The sequence below is a fragment of the Mesoplodon densirostris genome, chromosome 17, assembly GCF_025265405.1.
Source record: "Mesoplodon densirostris isolate mMesDen1 chromosome 17, mMesDen1 primary haplotype, whole genome shotgun sequence".
NCBI classification, from domain to species: Eukaryota; Metazoa; Chordata; class Mammalia; order Artiodactyla; family Ziphiidae; genus Mesoplodon; species Mesoplodon densirostris.
In genome coordinates, this window is record NC_082677.1 from 19,230,287 (window position 1) to 19,252,269 (window position 21,983).

The following is a 21,983-nucleotide window of genomic DNA, read 5'->3' on the forward strand; positions in this document are numbered from 1 at the left end:
GGAGTGTTATAGAACTGCATGGCTCACGTGCCTAGAAAGCCAGGCCTGTCTATGAGGGTAGATCTATGTTCTGCTAACTAGGGTGCCCCCATGCCTGGCATGTACCCACCACACTAAGCAGTCAGTTGGGCTTGATACCAAAGGGTAGCTAGTTTAGTACTATACTATTATATTAGTTTCCCCTCCTTCCCTGCCCACTCCTGTTTGTCTTCACTCACGTTTCTCTCAAATTGCCTTCAGGCTCTATCTTCTAGAGAACCCAAGCTAAAAGATGCGGCATCAGGAGTGTCCTGAAGACAGTCGGGATGGGATATTGGAGTTGAGTTCCTCACTGATTTTGTGGTGATAAAGACCCAGGGAATGGTAAGTAGGACCATACAGTGATATCATAATTACTAAGCTTCCCACCTGTGGCCCATTGGGGTGCAGTGCACACAGACAGTGGGGCGCTGGAACGTGTGATAGCTGTGGTGCTTGAACAGTATGGGGATAATAGGATAGAATGGATTCTGTTGATGGAATTGTAAACCTTGCAAAAGAAAATGATACCTCAGGACAGCCAATTGTCACCTTAAAGCACCCTGAGAAAGTGAGAGGGCCTCTACTGGCAGTTTTTTAAAAGACTGATTTCCTATAGCCTAAAGCAAACTATACTGAGAATCAGGCCTGGGACCCGATTATAAGGGCAGCAGAGCTGAAAAAGCAACTAAATGCATAGACTTGAAGGGTCTCCTATGTCCACATTTAGTCCCTGAAAGGAAAAAGAGAGCTAAGACCTAGGAATGGGACATTTGAGTGGGTGACCCTGAGAATACTGAATCCCCCAATTCTCCCCTGTGGGACACTGGAAAAAATTTAGCAACCGGCTCTCAGGAGGGGGATGCAGGGAAGGGCCATATTTGTAGCATTTGCCAATTTCTGTTGAATAAACACTCTCAACTTAATCAATTTCAAGCTACCAACATAATGTCACTAAGCAGAGTTGAGAAGAGATGCACACAATTGGCTCCTGAGAGTTGATATGAGCCAGCTCGAACCCACCAGTGCCCTGAACCCTCTGGCTGGTAGAAACATCATCTCTTCTCTTGCCTGTAAACCATGCAGTGACTCCTGAAGCAAGTGGCTCTCCAAAGGGACTTGCAACCATTTGCCAGTGTAACTGTGCACTGGAAAAAAAGAAATGCCCAGAGTCTTCAAGAACTGTTAGATACAGCATCTGAGCTAACACGATACCATCCTGATTCTCCAGTTAGAATTGGGACCAATGGAATTTTGGATCAACTCCAACTTATAGTGGGTCCAGAAGGTCTGTGAACACATTCTGTGGTTAAGTCACTGAATGTATAATTAGGACAGATAACTCTTAACAAGTGGCAAAATCCTCACATCGGTTCCCTGACCTGTGGAGTACTAGCCATTATTTAGGATGGGCCACGTAGAGGTCCCTGAAACTGGCACTTATACCCCCAAGCCAGGAGAGTAATTTAGAAGGAGGATAGCATCTTAGAAAGAATTGTGAAGACTTACATCACTATCAAAGATTTAAAGGGTGGAGAGATTTTGATTTCCATTATATCCTCATTCAACCAATTCTTCTGTCTGACCCCTGCAAAAATGGGATCATGGCAGATGACAGTAGACTACCAAAAACTTGACCAGTTGATAGCCCCATTAGAAGTTGCCATGCTTCACGTGGTATCTTCACTAGAGCAGATCAACATGGACTTTGGCATTTGGTATAGAGGTACTAATTGGTAAATGTGATTTTCCTGAGTTCCATCAGTAGGAAGGATCAAAACCACTTTGCCTTTGTATAGAAAGGATAGGAGTACACATTTACTTTCTAGCGTCAGAGCTATTTTAACTCTGTCCTCTGTCCTGGTGAGCATGAAGGGGCACGTAATCTAGATCAATGCTTCTTAAGCTATCTGTGGTGAAGGACCGTTTGTTTGTTTGTTTGTTTTCAATATGCTTAAAGTAGTACTTTTGGAAATTACTGAACTTGCCTGGTACATAACTTACTGCACATGCTAATCACCACATGAGTCTGACAGTAACGAAGACGATCTGTACCCTGTTCAATAAGATGAGTCTTCTGATCATGTTCTTGGAGGTCACAGCCCTGTCAAATTGCTATAAAAGGCTCTAAACCTAGATTTTCAAATTTCTCAATTTATCTCACCATGAGCCAGTAACCAAGAGTTTACCATCCAGCACCAGTCTGTAGACTGCACTTTGAATAGCACAGTCTAAATGGCCTAGTAAAACACATGCATGTTGCAGAACACAAGATAGACTCTACGGTAATCCAAGAGCTTGCCATATCAATGAAGGTTTTAGGATTACAATGTTCTAGGAATGCTAGGAATATCACCTTTAATGTAAAGAACAAGTTGTTGCACCTCTCACCTCTTACCATTAAGAGAAAGACTCATCACTTTGCGGACCTCTTTGGAGTTCGAGGGCGGCATATACTGTCTCTGGGAATATAACTACAACCCATTTATCAGATGACATAATTGCTAGTGGGTGCCCAGAGACATCTCTAGATCAGGTCCAGGCTTCAGTGCAAGATGCCCTGCTATTTGAGCTGTATAATCTAGCAGATCCAATGGGATGAGAGGTATTTGTGGTGAATAAGTGATGTACAGAGTCTCTGGCAAGCCCTAGTATCAGTTATAGCCCTAAGTTTCTGGAGCAAGGCAATGTCTTCTACAACAGAGAATTACTCTCTATTTGAAAAATCAGCTCTGTTTTTGCTCCTGGGCCCAAATGCAGACTGAGTGCAGACTGAATGGGAGACCAAGTGCCTAAGCAGTAGGAATAGCTCATCATGAGCTTATGATGCACTGAATTATAAGGTCTGGCAGGCACAGCATCAATCTGTGGTACAATGGATACGCTACATTCAGGATCAGGCCCAAGCAGAGACCAACAAGGCATGAGTAAGTTATGTGAACAAATAATCCTAACTCTTATATCACAAACCTCTCCCTCAGTTCAGTCCTTTGGCCTAAGCGGGCTCTCTTAGACCAACTGATGGAGGAGGAAAGATCTTGGACCTAGTTTACACGCACTGCTTAATGCCCCAAAGTACAGTGATGATGAGAAATCCTCCCTTGGGCAGACTTGTGAGCAGTACACTTGATTACTTCTTAAGAGGAAGAAGTGGCCTGAGATGTGGATATGCATGCACTTCTGGGCAGAGATGAATGGCTTGGCTAGTTGGTCAGAACCTGGAAAAAAATGATTAGAATATTAGGGACAGTTTGGTCTGGAAAGCAGAATATGGATGGATCCAAGGGAGTGAGGATAAAGTGTTTATATCTTTGTGTCTCATGTGAATTTTCACCAGAGAGCATCTATCACAGAAGAGGTTCTCAGGCACCAGGTGAACAAGATGACCTGTCTTGTGGCATCAACTAGCAAAAAGATCCCATGATAGAGAGGTCATGGTGGCAAGGATGAAAGTCTTGCATGGGTCCAAAAATATGGACTCCTCACCAATTCTGATCTAGCTAGAATTCCCAACGTGCTATTTGCAGAGACCAAAACTGAGCCTTTGATATGGCATTACTCTTTGAGAAGACCAGTCAGCCACTTGATGGCAGATTGATTACATTGGACCCCTTCTACCTTAGAGGAGGCAGTGATTCATCCTTATCAGAACTAGTACCTAATCTGGTTATGAATTTGCCTTCCTTGCCCTCAGTGCCTCTGCCAGCACCACGACTCAAGAATTTATGGGAGCCTGATATATTGACATGATTTCTCTCACAACAGTGGCTCAGATCAGAGGATCCATTTTATGACAAAAGAAGAGAAACAATGAACACACGGCCACGGGACCCTATGGTCTTGCTGTGTGACTCATCTGTATTAGTTAGATCTTGTTGCATAACAGAACACTCCAGACTTAGTGCATGGTTGGGCACTGCCCTACAAAATACAATGCAAGCAACAAACCAACAGCTAATATATGGTGCTGTGGCCCCCAACGACTAAAATATAAAGGTGCAAGAAATAAAGAGTGGAGATAGAATTAGCCCCTTGTAGTGGATGGATGCTGTTGGTGCTTTGCTTAAATCTACTGGCACACTCATCCCTCAGCTAATGTGAGTGTTGACTGAGAATTGTCCTCAACCAAACAGGAGTTGCCTCATCTATGAAATCTATACTCCCTGACCTCCAACAAACCTTAGCCAGTGATTGACTGACATGAGGGTACAAAGGGGTAGAGGAGAGACAGATGAAGACTATCATCCTTGGTGTTATCTTTATCAGCAGGGGGTTTAGCTTGACTCAACCTTCTTGCCTTAAGTCTTTTCAGAGATTGTGGCTGGACACCATCCTGAATAGGACTCTGTGACAAAATGGACTTGTTCCTTCCCCCTTAGGAAAGAAGTGAGGGCATGAGCTTCTCACAAAAACTGATGCCCTTCTTATAGTGTGGGGGTGAATATAATGGGAAGGCATGAATGAAAATGAGTGGTTCAAGAGATGTATTTTATCAAACACTGCTTATGTACCCAGATGCTCTTGTGCTTGCTTCAGCAACACTTATACTAAAATCAGATGCTCTTGGTCTCACTGGCTGCAGGGCCATTAGCCAGTTGTTTTGTCCCAGGCAACACTGGCAACCAACTCCTGTAGAGTATACTGCTATGGCAACAGACTTCACATGAGCACAACCTAATGGTGGCTCACCTTACACCCAAACGATATATCTCCCATCTCCTATCCTGGAGTTTTTCTTTTGGCAGTGAGGCATGAGATGCTGCAGGACCAGGCAGTACCTACACAGGCACAACCCAGAAATGTGGGAGATTTAACGTCTGAGAAGAAAAAGTTTGACAAAGGGATATAGCAGGTAAATTCCTTATCTTCTTCTTCCCAGAAGTTTGTTCTGAGATTAGAGTCATTTACATTGTCTTTCGAAAGATGCTCTCATAAGACTGAGCAATTAGTTGTATATAATACCTACTGACGTCAGGTTCATAGAACGAGCAATGAAGTGCATATACATGTAGGAAAAGGTCTCAAAGGATGAACAACAATGTGCAGACAGAGGTTATTTCTCTTCATTCACTTTATTATTTTTTTTTATTGGGGTATACTTGTTTTACAATGTTGTGTTAGTTTCTACTGTACAGGAGTTCCCTGTGCTATACAGCAGGTTCTCATTAGTTATGTATTTTATTTTATTTTTTAATTTAATTTTATTTATTTTTTTATACAGCAGGTTCTTATTAGTTATCCATTTTATACATATTAGTGTATATATGTCAATCCCAATCTCCCAATTCATCCTACCCATCCCCTTTTCCCCCTTGCTATCCATATGTTTGTTCTCTACATCTGTGTCTCTATTTCTGCCTTGTAAACCAGTTCATCTGTACCATTTTTCTAGATTCCACATATATGTGTTGATATACGATACTTGTTTTTCTCTTTCTGACTCCACTCTGTATGACAGTCTCTAAGTCCATCCATGTCTCTACAAATGACCCAGTTTTGTTCCTTTTTATGGCTGAGCAATATTCCATTGTATATATGTACCACATCTTCTTTATCCATTCGTCTGTTGGTGGACATTTATGTTGCTTCCATGACCTGGCTATTGTAAATAGTGTTGCAATGAACATTGGGGTGCATGTGTCTTTTTGAATTATGGTTTTCTCTAGGTATATGCCCAGTAGTGGGATTGCTGGGTCATATGGTAATTCTATTTTTAGTTTCTTAAGGAACCTCCATACTGTTCTCCATAGTGGCTGTATCAATTTACATTCCCACCAACAGTGCAAGAGGGTCCTCTTTTCTCCACACCCTCTCCAGCATTTATTGTTTGCAGATTTTCTGGTGATGCCCATTCTAACGTGTAAGGTGATACCTCATTGTAGTTTTGATCTGCATTTCTCTAATAATTAGTGATGTTGAGCAGCTTTTCAGTGCCTCTTTGCCATCTGTATGTCTTCTTTGGAGATGTGTCTATTTAGGTCTTCCACCCATTTTTGGATTGGGTTGTTTGTTTTTTGGATATTGAGCTGCATGAGCTATTTGTATATTTTGGAGATTAATCCTTTGTCTGCTGATTTGTTTGCAAATATCTTCTCCCGTTCTTATGGTTATCTTTTTGTCTTTTTTGTGGTTTCCTTTGCTATGCAAAAGCTTTTAAGTTTCATTAGGTTCCATTTGTTTTTTTGTTTGTTTGTTTTTATTTCCATTACTCTAGGAGGTGGGTCAAAAAGGATCTTGCTGTGATTTATGTCAAAGAGTGTTCTTCTTATGTTTTCCTCTAAGGGTTTTATAGTGTCCAGTCTTACATTTAGCTCTTTAATCCATTTTGAGTTTATTTTTGTGTATGTGTATGATGTTAGGGAGTGTTCTAATTTCATTCTTTGACATGTTGCTGTCCAGTTTTCCCAGCACCACTTATTGAAGAGACTGTCTTTTCTCCATTGTATATCCTTGCCTCCATTGTCATAGATTAGTTGACCATAGGTGCGTGGGTTTATCTCTGGGCTTTCTACCCTCATTCACTTTATTTTTATACAGTAAGTTTAGATTTGTACAATTCCATGTATTGTGTTTTATAATAAGAAAAAACTATAGTTTTTAATTTAAAAATATATACAATCACCATTGTGAGATTCTTACATTATATGTAAAGTTTTATAATATGAGTTCATCAAAGTTGCATATTATAATCACTAGAGCAACCAATCTCCAAAAAATGAAAAAAAGGCATAACTAAAAAACAAATACACTCTAATTAAAAAGTAGCAGATGTCAGTGTGGATAAAAAAGGAAGACATGGTGATATGCTTTTTACAAGAGATTTACTTTAAATATGAAGACACAACTAGGTTGAAGTGATGGACATAAACATGTCATGAAAACTTTAATCATAAGAAAGTTAGAGTGCCTATTTTAATATAAAAGAAAGTAGGCTTCAGAACAAGGAGTTTTACCAGAGATGAAAAGGACATTTCATATTGATAAAAGGGTCACTCAAGAAGATACAACAGGGCCTCCCTGGTGGCGCAAGTGGTTGAGAGTCCGCCTGCCGATGCAGGGGATACGGGTTCGTGCCCCGGTCTGGGAGGATCCCATATGCCGCGGAGCGGCTGGGCCCGTGAGCCATGGCCGCTGAGCCTGCGCGTCTGGAGCCTGCGCGTCCGGAGCCTGTGCTCCGCAACGGGGGAGGCCACAACAGTGAGAGGCCCGCATACCGCAAAAAAAAAAAAAAAAAAAAAAAAAAAAAAAAAAAAAAAAGAAGATACAACAGTTTTAAATATGCATATGTCAAATATAGCTTCAAATTCATGATGCAAGAATTGACAAAACTAAAGGGAGTAGTAGACAAATCCTTAATTATAGTTAGCGATAATAGTACTTCTTTCACAGGAATTGATAAAACAAGTACACAAAAATAATTGAGAATTTTCCAGAGTTTTTGTATTGATCTCTAATTTCAATCTGCTAAGCTCAAAAAACATACTCTGTCTGATTTCAGTCATTTGAGATTTATTCACTCTTGTTTTATGGCCCAACCTGTGGTCTATCTTGGTGAATATTCTATGTGCCTTTGAAAAGATGTATATTCTGCAGTTGTTGACTGTAATAGTCTATAAATATCAGTTAGATTAATTTTTATATACAGTGTGATGTAGGAGTTATGGCCTATTTTTTCCATATAAATACTCAGTCATTTCAATACTATTTGTGAAAATCTTTATGAACAGAATATATAAAGAACTCCTCTAACTCAATAATAAAAAGACAAACAACCCAATTTTTTAAATGGGCAAAATACATGAAAAGACATTTCCCAAAGAAAGATATGTGAGTGGCCAATAGCACATGGAGAAATGTTTAGTATCATTAGACATTAGGGAAATGCAAATTAAAACCACAATGACATACTCTACAACAAATAAAGTGCCTAAAATTAAAAAGATGGCAACACCAAATGATGGTATGGATGTTTAGCAACCAAAACTCTCATTCATTTATGTTGGGAGAATGTAGTACACACACTCTTAAGATGGCCCTCTTTGATCCCTGCCCCTTAGTATTCATGCCCTATGTGCACCCCTCCCCTTGAATATGGTGGAACTTGTAATAGAATATGGCAATAGAATGTGGCAAAGGAGATGGGATGCACGTGATTAAATGTATTTGATTACATGATTACATTTTATAAGATTGTACCACTCATCTTGCTGGGGTCTCTTGCTCCTTTGCTGGCTTTGAGGAAGCAGCTGGTCATTTAAGGAACCCCACATGGTAAGGAACTACAAGCAGCCTCTAGAAGCTGAGGGCAACCTCCAGCCAACAGCCAGCAAGAAATTAGAGCCCTCAGTCATACATCCAAAAGGACATGAATTCTGCTGACAACCACATGAGTCTGGAAGCAGATCCTTTCCCAGGTGAGCCTCCATATGAGAAAGCAGTCTTGTTCAACACCTTGATTGCAGCCTCGCAAAGGATAAGCTAAGTTGTTCCTGACCCATGGAAACAGGGAGATAATAAATGTGTGTTGCTTTAGGCTGTTAAGTTTGTGGCAATATTATTAAGCAACAATAGATAACTAATACAGACTATAAAATGGTACAACCACTTTGGGAGATGGTTTGACAATTTCTTAAAACATTAAACATACACCAACCATGTGACCCAGATATTCCATACTCAAGAGAAACATTAGTCGGGAGTTCCCTGGTGGTCCAGTGGTTAGCACTTGGTGCTTTCACTGCCAGGGCCTGGGTTCAGTCCCTGGTCAGGGAACTAAGATCTGGAAAGCTGCACGGTGTGGCCAACAAAAAAAAATCCTGAGAAACATAAGTCCACAGAAAAGACCCATACATAAATATTCATAACAACTTCATTCATAACAGCCAAAAATCAGAAAAAACAAATTTCCATCCATACAAGAGTAGATAAAGAAATTGTGGTATATTGATACAATATAATGAATTCTACTCATCAATAAAATGGAATAAACTTTTGATAGACATAAAACATGAATGAATCTCAAAAACATTATGCTAAGCTAAAGAAACCAGACACAAAAGAGTATAAACTGTATGATTCCATTTATGTGAAGTCCTAGAACAGGCAAACCTAATCTATGGTGAAAGAAATTGAACCAGTAGCTGCCTCTGGGGATTCAAGGGCAGGCATTGACTTGAAAAGGACACGAGATAACCTTCTGCAGTGATGAACATGCTCCCTAGCTTGATGGATTACGCAGGGGTATGCATTTGTCAAAACATTTTGAACTGTACACATAAGAGCTGTGCTTATCACTATATGTAAATTATACTTTAATTTGAAAAAAATAAAAAACAAAGAACAATGGAAATACTTGTTTGGTAGATGTTAGTGCATATGTCTCAAGCCAAATTACCCCAAGATGCTTGTAAAGATAAAGAGAAAAGCATAGACCATTTGCCACATGTAGTCTGTAAGAACATAGGGTTCCAGAGGAAAAGCCACCTCTGATTGGTTCTGTTCTCTCAGTTCTTTGTGCCTGGAGCTTCATGGACTCAATCCACCCAAAGAAAATTGTTCCACCCAATGAATGCTGTGAACTCTATAGCCCATATTTAATCAATAAGTAGTCACGGGCTTCCCTGGTGGCGCAGTGGTTGAGAGTCTGCCTGCCGATGCAGGGGACGCAGGTTCGTGCCCTGGTCTGGGAGGATCCCACATGCCGCGGAGCGGCTGGGCCCGTGAGCCACGGCCACTGAGGCTGCACATCCGGAGCCTGTGCTCCACAACGGGAGAGGCCACAACAGTGAGAGGCCAGCGTACCACAAAAAAACAAAACAAAACAAACAAACAAAAAAATAAGTAGTCACAATATGACCTATACACAAACAAGGCTACTGAAATAACTTTATCATCCTTATCACGTGGTTACTTCAAACAAGATCTGACTTTCACCCATTAGCAGAGGTAATACTTAATTCAAAATAATATTTGTTGTGGCGCTCTGCCCAGCAATGTATGGAGATTAAATTATCAAAAGACCTAGGAGCAAAAAACTATCAAGGACATCAAAAGCAAGAAAAGTCTGAAAATCTGGCATTGTCTAAGGAGCCTAAGGAGAAATAACAACTAAATGTAATTTCATATCCTGGATGGGATCTTGGAACAGAAGGACATTTGGTTAAAAACCAAGGAAGTCTAGAGACTTCCCTAGCAGTCCAGTGGTTAAGACCTTGTCCTTCCAATGAAGGGGGTGCATGTTCGATCCCGGGTCAGGCAGTAAGATCCCACTTGCTGTGCAGCGTGGTGAAAAGATTAAAAAAAAAACAACCACCAAGGAAGCCTAAATAAAATATGGACTTTATTAATAATAATCAGAAAATATTGGTTCATTAATTGTAGGAAATGTCCTATACTAATGTAAGATACTAATAATAAGAGAAATTGTGTGTAAGGGTGAGAGGATATATGGGATATCTCTGTACTATTTTCTCAATTTTTCTGTAAGTATAAAACTGCACTAAAAAATAAAATCTATTTTAGAAAAAAAAAGACCATGAGAACAAGCTTTTATATCACGGTAGGTAGGATCTGGGAAACAAGCACTGTAAGAGACTAATCACATACAAAAGACTAGCGGACAGGTTTGAATCATAGGGTCAGAAGGAAAGGGGCAGCGTGCCAGGGACGGAACAGTGGTTTTAAATCTGTTACTGTCTCCACGAAGTTCCTTTCCTCCAAATTGTCACTTCAGTCGTAGCCAGCTTCAACCAACCTCTCCTCTGGCCGCTGCTACTGTTTCTGTTTTCACCCCCTGACAATCTGGACATGAGACATCTACAAGTTCCCCCAAATAAATTACTGGCATAAAAATATTAACAAGAACTGTAGTTAGTTTTGATGATTTTGTAGGCAAAATGGAGAAGACATTTATGTTGAACGTGACAAACAATTTTTAAATCCCCTTTAAACTGGAGATTTATAAGGATGTTATTGGGACAATGGGGGAAATTTTAATATATACAGAATATTAGATATTGTATTGCATCAAGTCTAAGTTCCTGAGTAGGATCATTGTGTTGTGGTCACACAGGAGAATGGCCTTGTTCTTAGGAGACACATACTGAAGTATTTAGTGGTGACGTTTCATGATGTCTACCTACAATTTTCAAATGGTCAGAAAAGTATACATGTATATGTATATATATATATATACACATGCTTAAATTTCTCTCTGTATGTACTTTTTATCTGCTTATCTATATACAAAATGTGAATACACACACATCTATAAAAATGTACTCTTTCTCTGTCTCTATACATGTGTATGCAATGGGTATACCAGTGTTCATTGTACTATTTTTGCAACTTTTCTAAAAGTTTGGTGTTTTTCAAAATAAAACATTTGTGGGAATCTCCTTCAATATATCTGTTCTCCAAAATGCACAATTGGCTCCCCACTACCAGGGATCTCTCTTGAATACTCTTTCCCCAGTCCTGCCCCATCTTTGATGGCTTTAGAGCTTTATACAAGATTTCTTTTTCCCTCCCACTTCAAATATGTCTCCTCTCTATTTGTACAAAGAATTTACCTCTGTTTGGCTTCTATCCTCAAATTCACAATCCTAAACTCATCAAAATTTCCAATGAAACCTAGGGGGCTCTAGTCGATAAGACCTACCCTCCCGAGAAGACAGTCTAGCAACCATCATGTTCAACTGAGCATGTGTTTTTGAGATATCTTCCCTACTCCAGGTAGCATAATGAAATATTCCCACCAAGCGCTACCTCAAAAGAATTCTGTGGAATGGAATTTTCATTTCATGTCACAACTGGAGGACTCCAGCACTGTTCCAAATTAGGAGGACTGCTTCTATTTCTAAACTTACTGCATGTCATCCAGCCTCACTTTCAGCTTTCAGCATACTGACAAAAGTTTTCACACAGAAGTGCTAAACTTCAGAGATGTCACAAAGGAAGAACAACTAGTTGAGCTAATAGCCAGGGGCTTTCATAGTAAGGACTCTAACTAAGAAGGATTTCTAGTGATTGAAAGATTAACTATTGATTTCTAAAGCCCCAATTACTGTTAATTTCTTACATTGAAGGCTTGAGAAGTGATTGACCTATTCTAAAACTATAAGCATAGGGCAATGTACCATATACTAACTGTCAGTAGATCTCTAAGGTAAATGAGCAAGAGACTCTGATAGGTACACATAAGTAAACAGAGTTTGACGTAATTACTAAACTTCAAGTCAGGATACCTGGGTTTACCTCTGCTGCCCATTTAAGTCCTTCTCTCCTTTTTCTCCTCTTCTGGACCAATTTTTTCCAGTAAGCCTGATTTTTTCATGTTGAACTCTCTGTTCAGAGACTCCAAAATAGCACCCTTCACCCCCATGTGCCTTCTACACCTGTACACTTCGTTCCCCTTGTTATCTCCACCACAAAATGGTACCCCACATGGTGCAGTTTTTACCATTTACAAAGCTCTTTCATGTATATTGACTCAATTCTCTCAATAATTCAATGGTATGTATTTTATTAAACCCTTTTTATGATTGATTTGAACCTGAAGTTTGAAGAGGTTAAGAGGTTGTCCAGGGTCACACATCTATTAAATGGCAAAGCCAGAAATTCAACTTGGATTGTTATTTCAAATCTAACATTCTTTTTTTCTCACCTCAGATAAAATTCCAGTTTCAGTGGTCTAGGGTAAAGTATCCTTCCTGAATATGCTAGAAAAACAGGAAATCCCATGAAGTCAGTATGAATATCTTAATGAAAACAAAAGAGATGTTGGGTATTCATCTATTTTCTCTTCTTTCTTCTTCCTCTTGATTCTCTCTTCCTTCTCTTCCAGTTAGAAAGAGGATCCTTTCACAATGCCTCTCCTACTTCCTTTTTTCTTCCCCCAAACACATTTTATTCTTTTGCTAGTTCAATGGAGACCCACGTCCCACTCAGATCTGCTTCTCAACGGCAAAACTAGGTTAGGGGATGCTATTAATAAAAGTAATGGTTTCATTTTTAGCTCACAAAACCAGCTGTGTTAGATATAGTAACCTTATTTTCCTCTAAATTATTTTCTATTTAGAGCCCCTACCCTCTAAGTGGCAAAAATTTAAATTTAGTCAATATACACCCAAGAGATATATCTAATTTCTGGGGTGCACGTGGAGTGTCAAAGCATTGGGAGTTGTGACATCTGGTCCTTGACTGTCATCACCTTGGCTTCCATTTAGCCACCCATCATCTCGTTTCATATTTGTTTACTGGACATACAGGCAACATTGCCATAATCCCATTTAAAAGGTCAGTGCAGGTTTGACAACTATGCTTTCAACTTCTCTACAGACTCCGGGGTGCAAAACACTCATTCCATTGCCAAGCTGAGTCACAGAAACTGTGGGGTGCTACCTAAAAACCCATCCACTCCTGTGGCACTCTCAGGCCACAGAACCATCCATCTGCTTCCAGGCTACACTGTGACACATGGGACTCTGTAAGCTGTCTCAGACTCCTACCCACCACACAGTCCTTCGGTCTCTGAGATCTTGGGTCTCCTTGGGCCTCTTTCTAAGAACACGTCTAGATTACCTCTCCTCTTGGTTCCCACAAACTTACCTGGTGTTTCTATCATTTCACTCCTCCCCACTGGGGCAAGATCAGTCCCCTCTTCAGTGACCCACAGGGCAAGTTCTCCCTTGTTCCATTGCCATCTGGATTTTCCTTTTCCTCTCAACCCAGAAGATCTTTGATCTGAAGTCAGGAAGCTTTTCTCTGATTCATTATTTTCTTTTACATAATTGCTTATGCTCTGAGTCCTCCTCACAGGGTTTATGAAGATTCAATGAGATATCTAAAAAAGTGTTAATCAAAAATGAGTTAAGGGACATACCTGGTGGTCCAGTGGTTAAAAAAAAATGAGTTAAATTTGGCCATAATAGAATGTTTAAGTCACAAGGACTTTTTAATCCAGAGAAGTTTGTGAAAATAATTTTCCATTAAAAATATAATTTCTGAATCTGTCATCTTTCACTTATGAATAGAAACTTTTATTTTCACAGTTAACATGGCTTTTATTTCAACTAGCTAGAGTACAGGTTTACCTTCTTGTTACAGCCTTCCTTTTCCTTTGTCATAGGACATGAAATATAATTATAGAATGTACAATTTTGTAATAACTTGTTCTAAGGTTTATTTCATTTTCTTTCCCTTTTCAATTTAATTTCTCTTTCTGAAAACAACTGAGAAAATTTGTTAAGCCCTTTTTATGCACAGATATGGGGAGAGTATAATGTAGAAACCCATAAACTCTCTCCTCAAGCAGCTTATGATCTTTTTAGAAAACAAAATCTAGACATAAATGAAAAGTTAAATGGCAGGATAAGGATGTGAGTGCAAAATCTGCTGTTAGAAAATTAGTCCAAGTTGTCTGAGTTTTTATTAGGATCTCTAGGAAACTAGAATTTTGAGAAATTTGTGGCTCTTAAAGAAGGGTTATATTATTTTTTGATTGACATTAGTTTCTAACAGAATGAGGCCAATTAACAGATCTCACTAAATAAAGAAATAAGGAGGAAAAAATATTTTTGTAGAATTCAAGAAGCCAGAGTTCTAAACCTACCTTTGCCCTTTGTATACTGTGTAAAAGCTGTGTGTGTGTGTGTGTGTGTGTGTGTGTGTCCACATTTGCCTTGGTATTTTGGGTGGGGCAGAGGGGAAAGGAGAGAGACTCAGGAGAATGAGCTAGAGGAGAAGCCAGTCACCCACTCCTGCAACTGTCTAATATCTGAATGTCACATGGAAGGAAAAAATTCATAGCTGTCACAAATGTGATGGAACTAGTGAAAGTGCATGAAGTTACAGCACTACACCTGTACTCACCAGCTGGTGAAGCCTACGACAGTAACTTCCATATTTATTTTTGTTAATTTATTCATCCAGTAAATATTTACCAAGCCCCTACCACGTGGGTACTCAGGATCCAGCGGGGAGCCTTTATAGACCTAGAGTCTGCCCTCATGAATCTTACAAGCTGATTGGGAGGAAGACATTAAAAATGACTCAGCTTTATAATTACAGAGTATGAAGGAATGGGAGGTAGAGCTATAAAGGGTAAAATGAGGAGTTCATCTGCTCTGAGGACTCAAGGACCGCTTCCCTAAGGAAGTGACATTTGAACTGAGCTCTGAAAGATGAGTGGGAATCAATAAATTGAAGAATCAAAGAGAATGGCATGTGGAGAGGCCTCAAAGCAGGAGGGAGCACGGCATTTGAGGAACTAAAAGAAAATTAGAGCACATCACAGGAAGAAGGTGGCATGGGATAGGATCGGAGAGGTTGGAAAGGGCGTACAGGGCCTTGCAGGCCACACTGTGGGAGACAGGAAAGGATTTTAAATAAAGGAAGGACACAGTCGATTTCTTGACTGCTGTGTGGAGAGTTGAAAAGAGGAAAAGAATGGACACGAGGAGACCATTTAGGAATTCATTTCATTACTGCCTGTTGTGATAAGAGCATCCTCCTGTTCTTTCATCTGGATCGCCAAGCCCAAGGTCTAAATAATAGAGGAGAAGCCCTTCAGGAGATCCCTCTGTCACCAGGTCAGTCCTTGTGTTCATTGGCAGCCAGTCTTTCAGGACAATGGAATCCCCTGGTGCACCCAAACCTCTGATGAACTGTGTGGGGCAAGAGTTCTGCATACCGATTGCAGGAAACCCAGTGCCTAAGACAGAATGGCTAGAAGTAAGAGGGACAGGGATCTCTGCCTGTGGAGAGACCATTTGATAGAGACAGTGCTGAGCCTCCTCTGGACTAATGGCGCCAGGCTGCATTCACTCACTCCTGGATGTTAGGTTTGGGGGATAGAATCCTTAGAGATGGAGGGGTAGGGATGTCAGTCTTGAGTACTTGAGAGCTGGATAAAGGAAACTTGAACTGATGTCAAACTTTCGCTCCGGCTGGTTTTATTGCCTGGTTCAGTTGGGGGAGTTGCTGTCACTGTTGTGGCTGGGATCCCTGAATTACTCTTTCTATTTTTTCATTAATAATTTTTATATTTATTACATGATGAAACGATAATATTTTGGATACAGTGACTAAATAAAATACGTTATTCGAACTAGTTCTACCCATCCCTTTCACTCTTTTAAATGTAGCATGAATTACTCTTGAAATTAGTCACATAGTAAAGTTTGTGCCAATCTCTTTTGGGGTCCAGGAAATGAACGTTATAGAATTGCAGTGAATGGAACCATGGACCGTTTCCCAGCTCTGGTGGATCACTGAACTCCTAAAAACCCTATGTAAAGGGCTCTATCGGGGACTCTAGTTATGTTCATAGGAAGCCAACCGTCTTCATTTCACTCCAACAAAAGGCTGATTGTCTGTGAGACTTTGGTCACAGCTGTAGGATCCAGGGCCACCTGTTAGCTAAATAAAGGAATCTGGGAGTGTCAAACTGCTCAAGACTCTACATAAGGTTTGGCTGTTGGCAGATGCGCCAGGAAACCTTGCATCAGAACTGTGGGGCCTGTGGACAAGTCCTTTCTTTGGGCCAACAGGGAATATTTCCAGCACGTACACTAGTTAGGTATATGATTAGCTTCTCCATAATTTTACCCAGGAGAAACCTAGGAGGTGGCAGATAGCATAAGTCCTAGCAAGAAACAGGAGCTGGCAGCATGGAAGGCAGGTATCATCGACAGAGGCAAGTAGCAAGTTCAGTCTGTTGTCCAAGAAGCAGAAAAAATAGGTACTGCAGAATGCTCTGCTCAAAGGTCGAGGTCAATACTTGACGCAAAGCTACTCCACTTCTCCACAGCCCACCTTCTAGGTTCAACTGAATTAAGCACTTTAACACCAGGCATTTTGAAAAATAAAATAGATCTATTTAGTGGGTATTTGGACAAAACCTGAAATCTAGACAAGAGATCAATACCTTTCTAACATCCCACTTGTTACTTTGTTACTAGGGGCTCAATCAGATTTAAAACTAAGAAGGAGGGGTGGAATAGACAGGCAATGAACCCTTATTTCCAATATCCTTCTCTGGGCTCCTTCAGGGGTTCTTTAGTATCCCTTAATACGCACCATGTTTGACTCAGCTTCTATATCTATGTATTTATATGGCCCTTCATTCAGCTATCCCATAAGGCAGTGCTAATTTTTAAGATTCTCTCTAATTGCTTTTTTTTGACAAATGTCTAGCCTGCAAATTTTTTTAAAATTTTTATTTATTTATTTATTTTTGGCTGCGTTGGGTCTTCACTGCTGTGCGTGGGCTTTCTCTAGTTGCAGCGAGCAGGGGCTACTCTTTGTTGTGGTGCGGTGGCTTCTCTTGTTATGCAGCCGGGCTCTAGGTGCGTAGGCTTCAGTAGTTGTGGTTTGCAGTCTCAGTAGTTGTGGCTCGCGGGCTCTAGAGCGTGAGTTCAGTAGTTGTGGTGCACGAGCTCAGTTGCTCCGCAGCAGGTGGGATCCTTCCGGACCAGGGTCGAACCCATGTCTCCTGCATTGGCAGGCGGATTCCTAACCACTGTGCCGCCAGGGAAGTCCTAGCCTGCAAATTTTTAATTAGAGGCTAGAGGAAGATAAAGGACCTTTAAATTTTCCCTTCCACAAAGACCATAGATTGACTTGCAGCTATATGCCTTCTGATTTCAATGACTGTCTGGACAAATAGCATAAAAAAGTACATGTACTATAGTAGGAGACACTTACCAAGTCTATATTTATGAGTTTAATTTTTAGATTACACATCTGTTATTTAAAATAAATCTTAGTAGAATTAAAATAATAGCATACATTCTTTGGTTTTTGAATTTGATAAAAATTAGCCAAATTTTCCTAATCTTCAAAGCTATATGACAAACTGTTTATAAAATTTATATGGAAATGAAAAGGGCCAAGATTTGTTCAGACACTTTTGAAGAAGGCAAAGGTGGAAAGACTTGATCTACTAGGTGTTAAAGTTTACAAAGCTAAAATAATTTAAGCAGTGTGGTATTGACACAGGACTAAATAAAAAGACTAATGGAACAGAATAGAGAGCCCAGAAACAGATCCAAACATGTATGGATATTTGATATGTGACAGAGGTGGGACTGCTGATCAATGAAGGAGGGAGGGGTGTGTGTGTGTGTGTGTGTGTGTGTGTGAGAGAGAGAGAGAGAGAGAGGAAGAGAGAGAGAGACTAACTGACTTTTAAAAGCAATGTTTATAGAAGAAATTATATGATATTAAAGATTTGCTTCAAAAATAATCTAAAGGAGGAAGGAAAAGAAGGTAAGACATGACCACATGTTTCATGATAGCTTAAAATGAATATTTAGCTTATGAAGGTTTATTATATTGGTTTCTCTCTTTTTCATATGTTTGAAATTTTTTACAATCAAAACTTAAATAAGAAGATGATCTGAATGGCAGGGTGAGGAGTTCTACAGACCTGCTCCCCAGTGAAACACCCATAAATGGTGAAAAATATTTTTAAAAAAACATTTAAAATCTCTGTAAATTGTCCTAAAGTCATACAGTAAATGAAATGTTTACTCAAGAAAATCTACTACATCTCAGTAAGAACTGTTAGTCTATGGCACTTGAGCCACAACCCATTCCCCTCTTCCCCTGTCTCTAGTTCAGTAAAAAGAAAACTCCACTCTGAGCAGCTGTGGCCAACAAGATGGAGCTCCCATTCTCCCAATTCCCAACTGAAGCAAGATTCAACCATATACTACCTAAAAGACATTTTTGATTCAAGATACAAATAGGTTGAAAGGAAAAATATGGAAAAAGATATATCATATAAACAACCATAAGAAAGCTGGTGTGGCTATATTAGTATCAGGCAAAAGAGGCTTTAAAATTATTTACTATTGATAAAAAGAATTTTGTAATGACTAAAATATCAATATATTAGGAAGATATAATGATTATAAACACATATGCTTCTAACAACAGAGCCCCGAAATGCATGAAGCAAAACCCAACAGAATTGAAGGGAGAAATAGTCAATTCAACAATAATAGTTGGAGACTTTAATACACCCCTTTCAATAAGGATAGAATAACTAGATAGAAGATCAGCATGAAAATAGAAGACTTGAAGAACTCTATAAACCAACTAGTCTTAACATACATCTGTAGAACAACTCTACCCAACAAAAACAGAATGCACATCATTCTTCTCAAGTACACATGGAACATTCTCCAGAACAGACCATATGCTAGGCCATAAATCAAACTCAATAAATTTAAAATGATTGAAATCACACAAAGTATGTTCTCCAACCACAATTGAATGAAAATAGAAATCAATATAGAAAGAAATTTGGGATACTAAAAATTATGTGAAAATTAAACAGCATACTCCTATATCACCAGTAAAAGAAGAAATCACAAGAAAAATTAGAAAATACTTTGAAATTAATGCAAATGAAGACACAACATACCAAAATTTCTGGGGTGCAAAAGCTGTGATTAAAGGGACATTTGTAGCTGTAAATGCCTATATTAAAAAAGAAGAAAGTTCTGAAATTAAAACTTCCACTTTAACACACTGGAAAAAAGAGAGGAAATTAAGTGTAAAGCAAGCATTAGACATGAGGGAAATACAAGTCAAAACCATAATGAGCTATCACTAGGATGGCTGTAATCAAAAAGTCAAATAATAACAAGTGTTGAGGAGGATGTGGAGAAATTTGGAACACTCATACAATGCAGGTGGGAATGTAAAATGGTGCAGCCACTTTGGAAAACAATCTAGTGGTTCCTTAAAAGTTAAACATAGAGTTACTCTATGGCTCATCAATTCCACTTCTAGGTATATACCCAAGGGAAATAAAAACATATGTTCATGCAAAAACTGTACACAAATGTTCATAGAAGCATTATTCCTAATAGGCAAAAGTGGAAACCATCCAAATGTCCATCAACTGATGAATGGCAAACGAAATCCAGTAATAACCATTCAATGAAATATTATTTTGTAATAAAAAGGAATGAAGTACTAATACATACTACAACACGGATGAACTTTGAAAACATTATGCTAAGTGAAAGAAGCCAGACACAAAACATCACATATAATATGATTCCGTTTATGTAAAGTATCCAGATTAGACAAATTCACAAAGATGGAAAGTAGGTTAGTGTTTGCCTAGGGCTGGGAGGGCAGTTGGGGGAAAATGAGGACTGACTGCTAATGTGTACAGGGTTTCTTTCTGGCATAATGAAAACGTTCTAAAATGGATTGTGGCAATGGTTGCACAACTCTGTGAATATGCCAAAAACCACTGAATTTTACACTTGAAATGTGTGAATTGTATGACGTATGAATTACCCATATATCTCAACAAAGGTGTTATTTAAAAGTTAGATACGTATAGCAATCTACTTGTACATTCCTAGTGAGATATACTTTAAGGACAAGGGAACAAAGAAAATATTTTATAAACTGTTTTAAATAACCTTATTATTCTTTAATAATTTAAAAAATATTTTTATTTATTTTATTTTTTTCTGTTTCTTTTCTTTTTTTCTTTTTCGGTACACGGGCCTGTCACTGTTGTGGCCTCTCCCATTGTGGAGCACAGGCTCCGGATGCGCAGGCTCAGCGGCCATGGCTCATGGACCCAGCCGCTCTGCGGCATGTGGGATCTTCCCGGACCAGGGCACGAACCCGCGTCCCCTGCATCAGCAGGCAGACTCTCAACCACTGCACCACCAGGGAAGCCCTATTTATTTTATTTTTATTTACTTGGCTGCACCAGGTCTTAGTTGCAGCATGTGGGATCTTTAGTTGCAGCATGTGGGACCTAGTTCCCTGACCAGGGATCGAACCCAGTCCCCCTGCACTGGGAGTGCAGAATCTTAACCGCTGGACCACTAGGGAAGTCCTAAATAATCTTATTACTGATGGTAGTGTTTTTATTGTGATGTTGAGGCTTGTGTGTGTGTATTATGAGAATAAAGCAAAGTATGAGAGAAAGGACTACAGATGTAAGATCAGTTAAAGCTTTTCCTGTATTGGCAGTATCAGGATGAATTAATAATGTTTTGTTATCTTTTATACTATATATATGTAATATATTGTATTTTATATTATGTATACATAAACATACATATATATACACACACACTATAAGTTCATTGAAAAGGTCTAGAAGTAATGGCCAATTCAGTAGCAATGAGCACGTTTTATACCCCAAGTTTTCATCTCTAAATTTCTCAGTAAAAGGAATCAGGCATCCTCAGAAATTGGCCAATTCTTGATCTGGAGAAGAAAATATTTTTTAAAAAGCCTGGAACAGCTTATCATTACAGAAAGGAAGAAAGCTATCAAAGATTAATATAACTATTTCAAAAAAGAGTCAAGAGTAAAATTGAGGAGGCTTCCACTGAAAAAGATGGGGCAACTTGAGCACAAATAAGATTAATAACTAAAATGAATTGTGATACGTCAAACATTTTTCATGAGTTCATAATGTGCTTATAATAAAACAAAAAAGAAAATACATTTCTCACTTTTGGAGGCTACTAGGGAAGCAACTCATTATTTTGAAAATTGTTAAATTAAAAGAAAGAATCAAACATTTACCTTTTTTCTTATATGACCTCTAAACTAAGGTAATTAATTAGTTGATGAGAAGTTTCTCTGTACAGAAGTTTCCCAATAAATAAGTGAAAAGGGAATTAGAGAATTAAAATATCACTTTTTTTGTAAACTTTATGAATGAATAGATTCTAGTAATTATTTTTCAGTGGTGGTTAACATTACAACAGCAAAGACAACCAGATACTATGTGCCTCCTGATGTGCTTTTATCACCTATGAAGTATTCTTGCAAAAAAAAAACAAAAACAAAAAAACTAAAATCACACCTTTAGAGCCAGCTACCAGCTTATAGGGAAATGCAGTGAAGTGAAACAGGGGAACCTGTTAAAGGAAACCACAAGGATGCGATCAACAAAACCCAGTCTGCAG

General features: G+C 39.1%; 1 long non-coding RNA gene across 1 annotated transcript; it reads left to right on the forward strand.

Annotated features, from left to right (window-relative positions):
* Positions 1 to 247: 247 nt before the first annotated feature.
* Positions 248 to 8,972, forward strand: LOC132477801 (uncharacterized). Its single transcript, XR_009530318.1, has 3 exons — positions 248 to 363; positions 4,764 to 4,870; positions 8,265 to 8,972. It is a non-coding gene; the product is annotated as an uncharacterized LOC132477801 (long non-coding RNA).
* The last annotated feature ends 13,011 nt before the right edge of the window (positions 8,973 to 21,983 follow it).